This window comes from Peromyscus californicus, unplaced genomic scaffold, assembly GCF_007827085.1.
Source record: "Peromyscus californicus insignis strain IS unplaced genomic scaffold, ASM782708v3 Scaffold_12__1_contigs__length_115047231, whole genome shotgun sequence".
In the NCBI taxonomy this organism is placed as follows: domain Eukaryota; kingdom Metazoa; phylum Chordata; class Mammalia; order Rodentia; family Cricetidae; genus Peromyscus; species Peromyscus californicus.
This window is the reverse complement of record NW_026294413.1, coordinates 21,360,431-21,375,530: the sequence shown is the minus strand read 5'-3', so window position 1 is coordinate 21,375,530 and position 15,100 is coordinate 21,360,431.

The window sequence follows — 15,100 nt, the reverse complement described above, 5'->3', positions numbered from 1 at the left end:
GAACTCAGGTCATCAGGCATGGGTGGCAAATGCCTTTACCATCTCTCTGGCACTAGACTTTATTGTTGCTAAAAATTTCAGTTGATTAATATCTTTCATATTCTATGACCTATAACCATCATTAAATTTCATCAGCCCCCAAATTAAAGTTGTATTTCATAACCAAATTAAGCTTTTGAGAAATAATTTCTCAAGGGCTTTCCATAACTGAAGGGTGTCTGTGCAGAGTGTCCATGGTATTTAGCCTGAAACATGTCAGGTGGCTGCCTGTCAATGGATATGAATGGCACCCGATTTCATCTACCTACATGAGTAATTACAGTGCCATTGGCCCAGAGCCAGCATTAGAGCTTCAAAAATGAGTAGAGATATTTCATATCCAAAACCTATGTGTTAGAGTTACAATATTGTTATGAACACAGATAAAATACAATGAGGTACTGTAACTAAAACAACTGCAAATACCACAACAATGGGTGTGTAGAAATTAATTCCCGACCCTATATTAATACTTCTCTCTTCCTGTCTGTGTTTGAATGGGGTTACTGGGAATTGAGCTTAGAGCCCTGAACATGCTAGGCAAGTGCTCTACCACTGAGCTATACACCATGCCCCCCTTTTCTACTTTATATTTCAAGACAGGGTGTTGCTAAGTTATCCAGGCTGGATGTAAATTTGTTCTGTAGCTCAGGCAGGCTGTAAATCTGTGATCCTGCCTGGTGACAGAGGAGACAAAATTCCCAGTTTCATTTTCCATCTTCTATTAAAGTTAGATGTGACCAACAGATTAAATTCTGGCTAACAAGAAGGAAGTGAAAAGTTTGGGGTTGGAAGCCTAGTGAAGTCTTTTTAGCAAAGGAGACTTGCTGTCCTGAATGTGGTTGTAATGGATGGTGCTCCAGAAGCAAGCTTGGAGGAATAGAATCCCAGAACTCTGGGCCTTTGAGGATGGAGTAGGTGCACAAAGATGGCAGGACACAAAGACAGGAGCAGCCAGGACACTGAAGGCTCACCAGAATCATGATTGACACTCCCTTGACTTGGATGTAGAAATCTGTTTCTGCCTTAAGTTTTTGATACGTCCACTCTGTTACTTCAGTCTAATGTGATTCCAGATGATGCCAAAGGTGCTTTTTGTTTTTGAAAGAAGGATGCTCGGGAAATTATCAAAGAGAGGAATGTCTTGAATGATTATTTTAAAACAGTGGTTCTTGCTAGGTGGTGCTGGCACACACCTTTACTCCCAGCGCAGAGGCAGAGGCAGACGGATCTCTGTGAGTTTGAGGCTGGCCTGGTACAGAGCGATATCCACAGAAACCCTGTCTTGAAAACAAAACCAAAAAGAAGCAGTGGTTCTCAATCTTCCTAGTGCTGCAACCCTTTAATACAGTTCCTTATGTTGTGGTGACCTCCAACCATAAAATTATTTAATTTCTACTTCATAACTGTAGTTTTGCGACTTTTATGAATCATAATGTAAATTTTTTTTAACCTAGAGTTTTGCTAGAGGGGTCACGACCCACAGGTTGATAACCACTGTTTAAAGGAGTCCCAGCAGGAACTGTCCTAGTTATAGGAAATAAGGAACCCATGGAATTGTTTATTGCTACCACATGCTTCATTAAATATTTTTTATAATTTTTGGTTTTGAAATAATTTCATACTTAAAAATTGACATGAATAGTATTAAGAACACATCTTTACCCTTCCACTGGATCCAACTATTGCCACCATTTTACTCTATACTACTCATCTCTGACAGTTTGCTTTCCTTACCACGCAGTAACCATTATATGAATATGAAGCTGTGCACATCACAGTCATTTTCCTTGTATCACTTGTGCCCTAGACATTTCCTAAGAAAGAAATATTCTCTTTCATAATAAGAAGTCGGTCTACAATTAAGTGACGGTAACACGGATGCACTGATGTTTCAGAGCTACTGTCCTTTGCAGTTCTCACCTCCTTACTTTGCTGTGCTTTCCCCTTCAATGTAGGACGCAGCCTGTGCTCAGATATTTCCATAACCTTCAATAATTATCTTCTGTTTCAATGACATTTTGAACATATCATTGTCCTCTTTTTTACTCGAATATTCCTCTTTGGTCTTCTGATTTCTCTTGGTTGGAGTCAAGTATACATTCTACACCAACCCCTTCTCCGGTGACAATGTGCCCTTCTCAAGGTATCCCATGTGGAGTCAGACAAAGGCTGTCTGCTTCTTACTGTTGATCTTAATAAGGTAGTGAAAGTGTTGCTTAGTTTTCACCCTGTGTAATTGCTTTGTTTTTAACTTGAAATTAATTAGCAACATGTGTGGTAAGACCCTTTAAGTCCATGCCAAGTTTCTGGTCTTCATCAAAATCTCTTTTTGGATTTAGATCCAATCTTCCTTTTGATACTATGATAGTGTAAAATGATTTTCCAATCTCTTTCACCCCTGACATTTACTTGCCAGCACTCACTCAGCTATTTACCTTAAGCAAGAGAGTTCCATCCCTCTCCTTCTCTCCCCCCTCCTTCCTTCCCTGTAACTAGAGTTTTCCTGCTTGGACCACAGTCAGGACAAATCTCTCTCACCTGCCAGTCCCACAGCCGCTCAGACCCGACCAAGTAAACACAGAGACTTACATTGGTTACAAACTGTATGGCCGTGGCAGGCTTCTTGCTAACTGTTCTTATAGCTTAAATTAATCCATTTCCATTAATCTATACCTTGCCACATGGCTCGTGGCTTACCGGCATCTTCACATGCTGCTTGTCATGGCAGAGGCTGGCAGTGTCTCTGCCTCAGTCTTCCACCTCCCAGCTTTATTCTCCTCCTTGTCCCGCCTATACTTCCTGCCTGGCCACCGGCCAATCAGTGATTTATTTATTGACCAATCAGCAACACATTTGCCATACAGACCATCCCACAACACCTCCCCTCCCCTCCCCACCCCTCCCCTCCCCTCCTCTCCCCACCCCTCCCCTCCCCTCCTCTCCTCTCCCCTCCCCTCTCCACTTCCCTCTAGTTGCAATGCATTCCTTTTTTTTTTTAAGCCATATTTGTGTGACCCTTCTTTCACAGCAAGATTCTGGCTTTCAGCTATACAAACTCACTGCTCGATCCTATAACATATCTGAATTGTTTCACCATCATGTCACTCATATCACTGCAATAAGTAAATCTATTTTACATATGTAAATTGTAAAAATAACAAATTTATAATAAGTAAATCTATTTTAAAAGGCATTTTGGGAGCTGGAGGGATGGCTCAGTGAATAAGAGCACTTGCTACTCTTACCATAAGTTTGGATCTAGGCATCTCCGTCAGACCATTGATAAATCTCTGTAACTCCAGCTCCAAGGGATCCAATAGCCTCTTTAGCCTCCATGGGTACCTACACACATATGTGTGCATATACATACACAGAAACACACACACACAATTAAAACACAATAAAAATAAACTGCTTGTTTTTAGTTGTATACCCACCTCTCTCACTCCATAAATATCGTTTTAAGAACAAAACAAGTTTCAAAGTTACCAGTGTGCACTCCTGTCTATTCCATTGGCCTGAGACTATAAACTTAACCTGAGAATGACTAGAAATGGTTTTCACTCCAAAACCCAGGCATCTTGTATTTGGAACATTAATATAGCTGAGTGGTGACTGATATGTGTGCATGTATGTTTACATGAGAGTACACATGCAAGTGTGCATGTCTACATGTATGCATGCATATGTGTAATAGCTATTGGTAAGTAAAAATAGTTGTTTAAAATTGACTTACTATTGTTTTTTAACACCCAGCAAAACAGTGAGTTCTAGCATATTGCTGAGTGTAAAAAGCCAGTCTGGGAAGGCTACATGTTGAATGATTCCAACTTTTGGGAAGAGGTAGAATTACAGGAACAGTAATTATAGGAATGGTAAGATAAATCTGTAATTTCTAAGGCTTGGGAAAGGGGGCTTCGGGGATGAATAGGTGGAGCAGGATTTTCAGGGCAGTGAAGAATTCTGCATGGCCCTGCATGCCTGAAATGCTTCTATAAGAAATGTATATGTAATAATCACCACAAAAGAGTAAAACTCGGGATTAAATCACACATCACCAGCAATTATAAAATCAAAAGATTATTTGGGAAAGAGAAATGAGAAGATAATATCTGTTCATTTAATTTTTTTCTGCCATGATACCAAGAAGCTACATAAAAATTCTCCGAGGGGTTTTAGTGTGTTCCGGGCTCTGTTGTGTTTTAGGTAAACCTGGAGACGGAGATCAAGGCGTGGTGCTCAGACATCCCGGCTGAGTATCTCAGGCTTGTTTTCCAAATGAACATGAAGAGCAGTGGGAGATTCTTTCCCCAGCTCAGACCCAGACTTTCCAGGCTCACTCCCTGTGTCAGCTTGTTTGACTAGACCTGGAACACAAGCACTCTTTCTTAGTACCTCTCTCTCCGCACTCACATCCAGACCCATCACCCACCATTTCACTATCTCCCTTTTCAATGCACTTTCCACTTCTCATCTCAACCCCCACTCTCCTTCAGAGTAGTGTCATCTCTTGCCTAAAATGTGGCTCCACCCTCTGAAACATTCTCACCAAGGTTGGATTTCTGTAACCAGGGTAGTCTTTTGTAAAGAAAAATAAAAGGCTTTAGGTGAAGCAAAACATAAACACACTAAAATGGTCATGCTTTAATTATGTATTCAAATTTATGTTTTTATACACTATAATCACTATTTAAATCACACAGATGTAATGAAGCCTCCGATAACCCAGAAACCTCCTGTGTGGTCCTGTTGCAACATCCTGGCTTTGGCCAATGGGAAGGGAAAGTGCCCGATAAACGCAGGAATCAGTGTCTCAATTTACCTTCTGTGGGAGGGAGGTCAATCACATTAACATACTATGCTAAAGAGGCCTGAGAAATGTCTGCTGTAGCGAGGCAGCCATGGGCTCATTCTCAATTCTGTTATCATAGAAGAAAGGGAAAATAAATTGTGATGGAACCCTAGTAGCTTCTGCTACAATATTATCATCATCATCATATTTTTCTAACTCATAAAATTTTATTTCACAATATATTTAGCATTTTACATTTTTTCAATAAAGTTAATAATCACCCACTCCACGTCCTACATGCTTTTTCTTAGATGTATTTCTTGGAGTTTCATATTCTAAGCACTATCTTCGTTTAATTTTCTGTGTGGTCTGTTACCGTTCAGACTCACTTCTTGGAATCCTGGCCAATAAGCAGATAATACCCTGGCCTGCCCAGGGTCCTGATGTCATCTTATGTAAAGCCCGCTTTAAGAGAAAACTCTTCCTCCCCCGCTCCCGTTTTCTTTACTCCCACGAGGTGTGCACCCCTTTCTTTCTCCTTCCCTCCATTCTTTCTTCCCCTCCCCCCAAATAAACTTTCCATGTGGACATGTGTCTGCATGGCTGGCGTGTGTCCCTCACCCACCGGGCGGGGCACCTTGGCCCAACCAGCTGAGGCCTCCTGTGCGCCGCATCGTAACAGTCTATAGAGGGTAATGCAAATTGACTTAGCATGTTTCTTTTATGTATTTATTTATTCTTTTAAACTAACACCATTGCTTGGTATATTTGTGGGTGGTGCCTACATAATCTGTGTAACACAAAACACACAAAACTAGAGTTGTCAAAAGTAAATTGTAACCAGCGTGGTTTTTTATGCCGGTGGGAATGTGCACTCAAGCGTGTTTTGGGTAGTAGTTCCTTTGTGCTTGTCTCTCAGCTGTGACATCTTAGGTGTGATCCCCCTGCCATCTTGTCTGTTCCTCCCTGTCACCATCTGATGGACAGGCTCTTCGGAGACAAGTTTCCTCTTCTGTCTTACGCAGGCCCCATGGTGTGTAGCTGATGTTTACCTATGAGCCCTTCTCTCTCTGGAGCATCCTCAGGAGATGGAAATGATGATTAGAGGGTGGAGCTGAGAGGCCAGTCTTCAAAGGCTCAGCACTGGAGTGGGCTGGAGAGTGAGAAGGGCTGTAGACCATTGCTCACCACTATCTTTTGCTCCAGCACACAATCAGAAATGATCACAGTGTCCCTGTGCTAATGTCCCAAAGGTTTTCTATAACTGCTTTCTCCTCTGTCTTTCTTGTTTTTCAGCTGGTCATTATGGCTTAGAGGAAGTGGCTGATTTATTTCATTTGCCTCTCCCCATGGATGGCCCACTCCGTCTTCCTTGTTACAAACTCAAAATAACAACCATCAAAAAAAAAAAATTCTTTCAGTGCTCCGCCTGTTCCATTCTGGCTTCCAGGAGGGTCATACATGGTTCACAAATGATTCACAGACCATGAGAGCTGACTCCTGTTGAGAGTCAACAAGGCCCAGGATGGTAGCACATCTTATTTCTGCAGGCTACATGATTCATTCACCCGGCATGGGACTCCTCTGTGATGTCAGCAGGGCAGTAGATTGCACAAATAAGCAGACCACATGTCATGACAGACAGGGAGTACCTTCAGCTGGAATCTAGTAAGAATAAAGGTAAAAGATGAGACTGGAACCAAGTTCTTCCTCCCAAGCCCTTGCTTTTTCCAGTGACTGCTATGACCTGCAGAAAGACAGTGGTATTTCTGGTATTCCACAGAGGGAAGCCTGTGAGGAAAGAGGAAAGCAGGGGATATTCATGTAAAGTACCCAGTGTTACATCCATGCCTTACCTGAGTTAGGCTAAAATCACTTGCCACTGTAATTTTTTTTTTTAAATCTTACAGGTATCAGTAGCAGGGGAAGTCTATAGAGATTTCAACATAAATATGGATTTCGGGTAAGTGCAATTTAATAGTAATTTCCTTTCAAGAAACTCTAGATAATCCTGTGCCTCTGGCTGAGGAACTTGTTCTCTGTGCCACACCTCATGGGGAGACTCTGCTGCCAAATTCCCTCACACAGATCCCCAAAGAATGCCAAGGAGAGTGTGTTTGCTAGGCCCTGTCAAGTTAGTCTGTGGAGGGTGGGTCAGCACACAGGGCAGGCTGCATACCTTTCCGGGGAGACTCAGGAAACTGCCCTGCAAAGCAAAGGGCAAAAGAACTTCGGAACCTCAGGTGTTTACTGGAGTTAGGAATTTGCCTGAAGGTGTCTAGAGTACCAGTTTCTCTCTCTCTCTCTCTCTCTCTCTCTCTCTCTCTCTCTCTCTCTCTCTCTCTCTCTCTCTCCCCTCTCTCCCTCCCTCCCTCCCTCCCCCTCCCCCCCTCTGTGTAAATGGCAGTTGTTGGTCATTATTTTAAAATAAATTCTTTTACCCTCAGAAAATGATCCCCTTGACCAGTCACCTGTCTTTACTGATGCTCTTTTACTGTGATATCTTTAAATTCTCCCATAATAATTTTGCACATTTACAGGCATATGGAATGACATCTCAATGTGTCAACCATGTGTGATGATCAGATCAGGGTAATTGGTATAATTTATAACCTCAAATACTTACAATTTCTTTGTGTTGGGATCATTCAAAATCATCTCTACTATTTTGAAATATTGGTATTGGTATTGAAACATTGTTAATTAAATGTGCCAACCACAGTTACCTCACTGTGCTATGGAATAGTAGATGTTACTTTTCCTGTCTAACTTTGTCCCTGGGCCTGTTGACTATCCTGTCTGACTCACCTCTAACCCCCATCTTTCCCTGGTAACCAGAATTCTGCTCTTAGATTTTGAAGCTGACATTTTAGTTTTCACACTTGATTGAGAACACGGCAATATTTGTCTTTCTGTACCTGACTTGCTTCACTTAACAAGACTGACCAGATTTTTAACATTTTGTGATGGGCCTCTGCTCTTGACAAGTCACAGTTATGTGAAATGTGATGGTACTCCTTCCTTTTGCTCTCAGGGTTACTCCAGGAGTAAAAGCTCACCGTTTTTGAAGGCTCTGCTGAGAGGACAAAGGCAAAGGCATGTATCAAGCGCCTCTTTGGATTCCACAATCTTGTTTCATCACCATCAAGTATTGTATTTATTATGAATTGCCTCACCCAAGGGACTCTTCACAGTTTTTTAACTATTGGAAATCATGAGAATGGGGGCCAACCGTAGCCTCTTAAGATTGTGGTCAGGGGTAGGATGCCTGACAATTTACAGTCATTCCCATGGGTCCAGGGAACTGGAGATCCCAGCTGGATCAACAACAGAGAGGGAGAACAAGGAATAGGAGACCATGGTAAATGAAGACCACATGAGAATAGGAAGAAGCAAAGTGCTAGAGAGGCCCACAGAAATCCACAAAGATACCCCCACAACAGACTGCTGGCAATGGTCGAGAGACAGTCTGAACTGACCTACTCTGGTGATGGGATGGCCAAACACCTTAATTGTCGTGCTAGAAACCCCATCCAACTACTGAGGGATCTGGATGCAGAGATCCATGGCTAGGCCCTGGGTGGAGCTCTGGGAGTCCAATTAGCAAGAATGAGGAGGGTTTATATGAGTGAGAATTGTTGAGACCAAGGTTGGATAAAGCACAGGGACAAATAACCAAAAAGAATGGAAACACATGAACTATGAACCAATGGCTGAGGGGTCCCCAACTGGATCAGGCCCTCTGAATGGGTGAGACAGTTGATTGGCTTGATCTGTTTGGGAGGCATCCAAGCAGTGGGACCAGGTCCTGTGCTCATTGCATGAGTTGGCTGTTTGAAATCTGGGGCCTATGTAGGATTGCTTGGCTCGGCCTGGGAGGAGGGGACTGGGCCTACCTGGACTGAGTCTACCAGGTTGATCTCAGTCCTGGGGGAGGCTTTGCCCTGGAGGAGGTGGGAATGGGGGGTGGGCTGGGGGGAAGGTGAGGAGGGTGGGAGGGGGGGAGAACAAGGGAATCCGTGGCTGATATGTAGAACTGAATTGTATTGCAAAATAAAAATAAAAAAAATTTAAAAAAAAGAAAAAAAAAGAGAAAACTCACCAATTGAAGCAGCCTGAGTTGTGTGAAGGAAAGTGGGCAGTTGCAGATGAACCAACCTCGGTTCAGGATCCTGGCACAGGGCACTGGGAGGGCCTGTTTGGTCACGGCACCAGTGCTATTTATTTGGTGACATTATTTACCAGGTGCAAGAAAACACAAGGTATTGAAAGGACCAAGCAGTTGCCATAACAGGCTGCTCAGTCTTCTCTCAGAGATCAGGCCTCAATTTCAGTTTCCTGAGACTTGAGCAAGCAGTTTCTGGGAAGGCCATGAACAAAAGACATAGTCCTTGCAGTAGCTCCCTTTTTGCACGTACTCTGACTGCTCAAAGTTCAGCCAGATGTTTACTGTCTGGGACCCCTCACCAGCTTAGAGTTATGTGCATGAGTCAAGGACAGAGCCTAGACCACTGAGCCAGCCCCCACAGTCAGTATGTGCTTGGCCAGCCAGCCCCCATGGCGGCTCAAGGACAAAGCCTGGGACTTGTGCTGGACTGCCCCCAAAGTGATAATTGTAACCACCAACCAGTAAATTTAAAGGTTACATACCCTCACCCAATTAAAAGAGAACAGAGATAAAAATAAACCAATCAGAGTTGTACCCGTGCAAAATCCCCCCAACCCCCATGAAGGGCTTGTGGTTTTTGCCTTTAAAAAGCTAGCCACACGAAGAAAGAGCAACTCCTCTCTGCCTCACTGTATTGGGTATAGGGATGAGTTCCCTGTCTAGACTTGTATCTACAGAATAAACCTTGCTGTTGCATTCTGGACGCCTATGGTCTTCGGTGGTCTCTTTGGGGTCATGAGCTGGGCATAACAGTACAACGGAACCCACTATAAGAGTTTTTATTAGGGAACAGAAAGGGTGGAAGTGGGTAGACCTACCGATAAGAAAGAGAGGGGTAGAGCCTGCTTTTATAGGTCACCTCGAGCATGCATATATGGGCTTACTCGACTATGCATGCATGTGCATAGATTACATGATCACGCTTTGTGCAGATTATGTGACCATCCTGTGCACAGATTACGTAGGATATAAGGCTCTGGAGTGATTAAGCATTTTGCTTGACTGCTGACAGTGCATACACAGTCGTGTGACTCCAGAAGTGGCTAGGAATAATAACATAGATTACACCCATTTCTGTAAGTAAATGGGTCAGTAGTGGTGGTCTACATTCACACACAGAATGTATGAAGAATAATTGATTCTGTAACGTGGACACAACAACTTAAAAACTCCCCCACCTCTCCAGGTCATGGCTTGCCATTGAGACTTTGATGGCTCTTTCTTTTAATGATGGAGTCTAGTTACAGTACTTATCAAAAGCTCACAAAGAAAACATTAACGGATGAAGAAGCATGCATTGAACGTCTCTTTATTCCTCTGTATGCACCTTCATCTAGTTGATGGTCAGGATTCTGGGAAAAGAAGTCGAATGAAGTGGGTGGGTGCTCATGTAATCAATATTGGGGTACTTCCTATAAGCAACAGACATTTGTCTCTGGATGGAAGGGAATTCAACTATTTTTCTGGGGCCCTGCTTTGGCTCTCAGTAGCTTTGGACGTGTTCTGAGCCATCAAACTTCACCAAGCATCCCACAGTAGAGAAGAAGCATGGAGTCCATTGACTTCGCTTAGCAGGCCCTGTGGTTGTGGTTCCAGGCGTCTTCAGATTCATGCTGTTGCATAACAGAGATCAAACATGCACACTCCCCAGCCTTTCTCCGTAGGGTTGGCCATGGGTGTGTGAAGTCAAGACTCACTACCCGTTTCTGTGTTGCAGAATGATAGTTAGGCTGGATAGACAAGTCAGGTGATGTGGCTATGTCAGACAGGGAGGGAGAGCCAAAGACTGGTGAGAATCTGAGGACTGACTTTTCAACGCAGAGACTATGGAGGCTTGACTGAAAAGACTTCTCCCAGGCATTGTGGAGCACTGTGTGATAGGAAGCAGAACAATGTGAGCAGCAGTAGAAATGTTGAGAGGCAGCGAGAGCCCCCCTTGGCCATTTGCCTGATGTGAAACTCTAGCTACATTTTTAAGGTCTCTGAATCTCAGGGTTTTGTTTTATTCATGTGAGTTGAAAATGATGATAGTATTTTGCAGTGTTGATATGAGATGCCATGAATCTGTAATCTTAGCACCGGGGAGGATGAGGCAGGAGGACAGCCAATTTGAGGCCGGCCTGGACTACATAGGGGAATACTGCCAAAGGAAAAAAAAAGAAAGGAAAATAGGAAGGAAGAAAGGAGGGAGGGAGGAAAGGAGGAAAGGAGGAAGGGTTAGAGGGAGTGGGAAGGAGGGAAAAGGGAGGAGAGAGAAAGGGAGGGAGAGGGGGGAGGAGGAAGGGAGGGAGGGAGGGAGGGAGGGAGGGAGGGTGGGAGGGAGGGAGGGAGGGAGGGAGGGGAGGAGTGAGTGAAGGAGGAAGGAGAATTAAGAGAGAAAAGAAAGTTGAGAGGGTGAAATCAGATAAGGCATGAATGGCTAGAAGCTTGCTGACATAGTTCATGGTACAGATGTGACCACAACTTTGAATGGAGAGTGATATCACTTCCACACAAACTAAGTTAGTGCATCTTATTCTAGTCTCCCGGACCACTCAGAGGCTCATCATTATTGTTTATAAAATGAAGTATTTGCTCAATCCTATGTCCTTTTCTGCTTTAACATTCTCCTTGCACAAGAAGGGAGAGAAGCAGGAGACAGTCTTTCAACAGGACAGGTCTGCACAGACCAGCGCTTGGCCAAGTGTCGGCAGCTCTGGCTGTGGCAGGGCGTTCGGCCGTACCCACTCTTCCATGTTGCCCACCGCCGCAGCTTCACAGTACAGTGGCCGAGCTGAGGTGTTTGCATACGGCCAGCATAGGAAAATATTTCCTATCTAGCCTTTAAGAAAAAGATTTCAGGTCTCTGGCTGAGTTGCACATGAAGAGGCAACATGTTTATTGTCTGATGCTGTCACATGAACCCGTGCCTCATCTATACTGGAAATCAAGTGTGTCACGTTTTATTTCTAATGTTAGATTTGAAGGCTTCTTCAGTTGTTGGGAGAAATTTCCCCTGATGGGGAGGAAATATTCTGAAAGATTTTTTTAATAACTCATATTTTAAACTGATGAGCGTTTTGGAATCTCAAGTTGTTATGTCGTTTATGTAATGCTTGTATATAGATATGTGTAGCTGAGTCATGTTTTAGCCTGCCTTCACCTCCTCTATATCGGGTATTAGTAGTAGAACTGATAAAAGTTAAATTTTGTTTTTATGAAAGACACAGGAATGGAAACCTAAATAACCTTCCCGGATAAAATGATTATTAAGTAGACACAACAGAAGACAAAATGAACTCAAAGGTGAAAACATTAAAACGTATCAAAACTTTAAAAGAGCACAGGATACACAAAATAAAAAAGCAATTGGGACGGGGGAGATAGTCAGCAGATAACGACACTGATCACATGGTGGGTGGAATTGGATCTCTGGAATCCACATTAAACTCCGGATGTGATGGTTCATAACCACAATCCCAGCACTTCTCTGGTGAGTGGGGAACCACAGACAGGAGGTAGCCTGGAACCTTGCAGGGGGGCTAGTGTGGAGCATAAGCTGCAGCAGTAGAAGAAACCCTTCTGCCTCAGTAAGCTAGAAGGTGAGAACTCACAAAGTTGTCTCTGATTTCCATAGGCACATAGAGGCAGGTGTGTGCCTGCACACACACATACACACACTCTCACATATACACACATACTTATATACATACGTATACACACACACACACATAAGCACCCCCCACATACACACATGTACACACACACATGCACACACACGTACACACATACACACTCATACACACACACACACACACATACACTAACACTACAACTCTCACACTACTGAATCCAACTATTTTCAATAGCCTTTAGTTATAACTACTCCAGTAAGAATAGTTAAACTCTTGGTTGGGAGAAATGGTGTAAAATTAAAATGATGACATGGTAAGCTTATGTAAAAACTTCTAAAAACCAACATTTTCTAGGGACACAATTAGAGAATTTAATTAATCACAGATTTGTTATGGTAAAGGATGACTTACTATTTTACAATAATACTTGGGAGATTTGAAAGTTCCAGAACTATCTGGAAGTAGAAAACAAAATCAGGTTCATTCATTTGATTATATAAAGCACAGGGACCGGGGGACACTTTGAAGGTGGATTGTGAGAAGGATTGTGAACAAAGGAGCAAGCAGGCAGGAGAGGGGCAGGTGTGGGGAATGGAGGGCTCTCCCTGAGTGTGTGGGCAGGGAGCCAGGTCACAGTTTTGGGTCACTCAGGTGGTTTGAAAGAATGAGTGTGAAGTAAAGGAAAATTGCCACCGAAACACAGAATGAGAGAAGAGGACGGTGCGAGCCACGTTTCCCTAGTCAGCCAAGTCCTGGGACTTCAGTTGCCTTCCTAGTGGCTTCTGGGCTTTTTCCTCATTTGTCCTAAGTAATACTAATGCATTCGAACAATAAACCGTCTCTGAGACCTGGCTAGGGTGGGTTTGAGAAGGACTCAAGAGAAATAAACTCAGATCCACGTTCAAGTTGCATCCTCATAGCAAAGACAGGTACAGGGAGCACTTTCAGTGTGTGTGTGTGTGTGTGTGTGTGTGTGTGTGTGTGTGTGTGTGTGTGTGAAAGAGAGAGAGAGAGAGAGAGAGAGAGAGAGAGAGAGAGAGAGAGAGAGAGAGAGAGAGAGAGACTGGTAGATATGTGTCATGAATGTGTTAAGGATGTATAAATAGAAATTTTTATATATATATATATATATACATGGAAGTATGTACATGTATGTGCTTATGTAATATATGCAATTTATCATGGTTTAGGTAGTATGTTTCTCCAAGATTCCCAAACTATACTCCTAGTCTCTTACATGGTTTTGAGTATAAAGTTTTAGATGTGACCATAATTACGCCATCTACTTTAAGTTAAAGGTCATAATAATGTGTTCTATTTTGTATTGATTTACTCATTCAAATTATTATGTGCATTTGAACTTTTATTTACTAAATGAGATGTTTAGCTCTTTAACTTATGAAAGTTGATGAAGTTTTAGAGAGCTTGGAAATACCTGAAAACTTGATAGGTCCTGTAGGCTGAATAGTGGCCTCCTGAAAGATGTTCACATCTGAATTCCAGATCTAGTAAATGTGCTATTTTGATTGGCAGAAGAGAATTTGCAGATGTGATTAAATTAGTGAGGATGAGACAGGGCAATCATTCTGGACTGTTATGATAGGCCCGATCTTTTTTTCTTTTTTCTTTTTTCGGTTTTTGGAGACAAGGTTTCTATGTGTAGCCCTGGCTATCCTGGATCTTACGCTGTAGACCTGGCTGGTCTCAAACTCACAGAGATTTACCTGCCTGTGCCTCCCAAGTGCTGGAATTAAAGTCGTCCACCATCACTGCTGGATGATAGGCCCAATCTTATCACAAGCATCCTCATAAGAGGGAGACAAGAGGACCACTGTCATTAGTAAGAGCTGTGATAACAGAGCTAGAGGGTGGAATGAGATCTGGAAGAGATGTTGACAAAGGGATGGAGATGATCTCCAGAAATGAGAAAAGGCAGAGGCAGAGTCCCCCACCCCCCACTTGGTGCTTTCAGAATAATCTAATCCTGCTAACATCTGAACGTAAGCCCACTGGAACTAAGTTTTAGACATCTGACCTCCAAAATTGTAAGAGAATGAAGTGTATTGCTATGAATTTGTGGTGATTCATTTATGAGCACAATGGGGAGTCGAAGCAATAGTAAATTATGAGAGGGGAGATAAAGTAGATTTCAAGAAGGAAACGCAACCACTGTCGCAGTATTGGAGTGCTGAAGAAGAGTGGTTCCCAGGACAGAGAAATGCCAAGCTGGTCGAGGAGAAGACAAGTCTAAACACCAGTTGTCACCAAGCTGGCCGAGTAGAAGACAAGTCTAAACACCAGTTGTCATCTAAAAGAAATCAGCTACGCAGTATTTTAGCCAACGGTGCCCTCTACATGGACTTCTCTCATTGATTTTCTTGCAATCCCTTTCAGTCAAAGGTCATTATTAGTCATTTGTAATGCTCTCAGTATGCCCCAGGGGCTGACTCTTGAGATGATCTCCATGCACCTTTGAAAATCTGA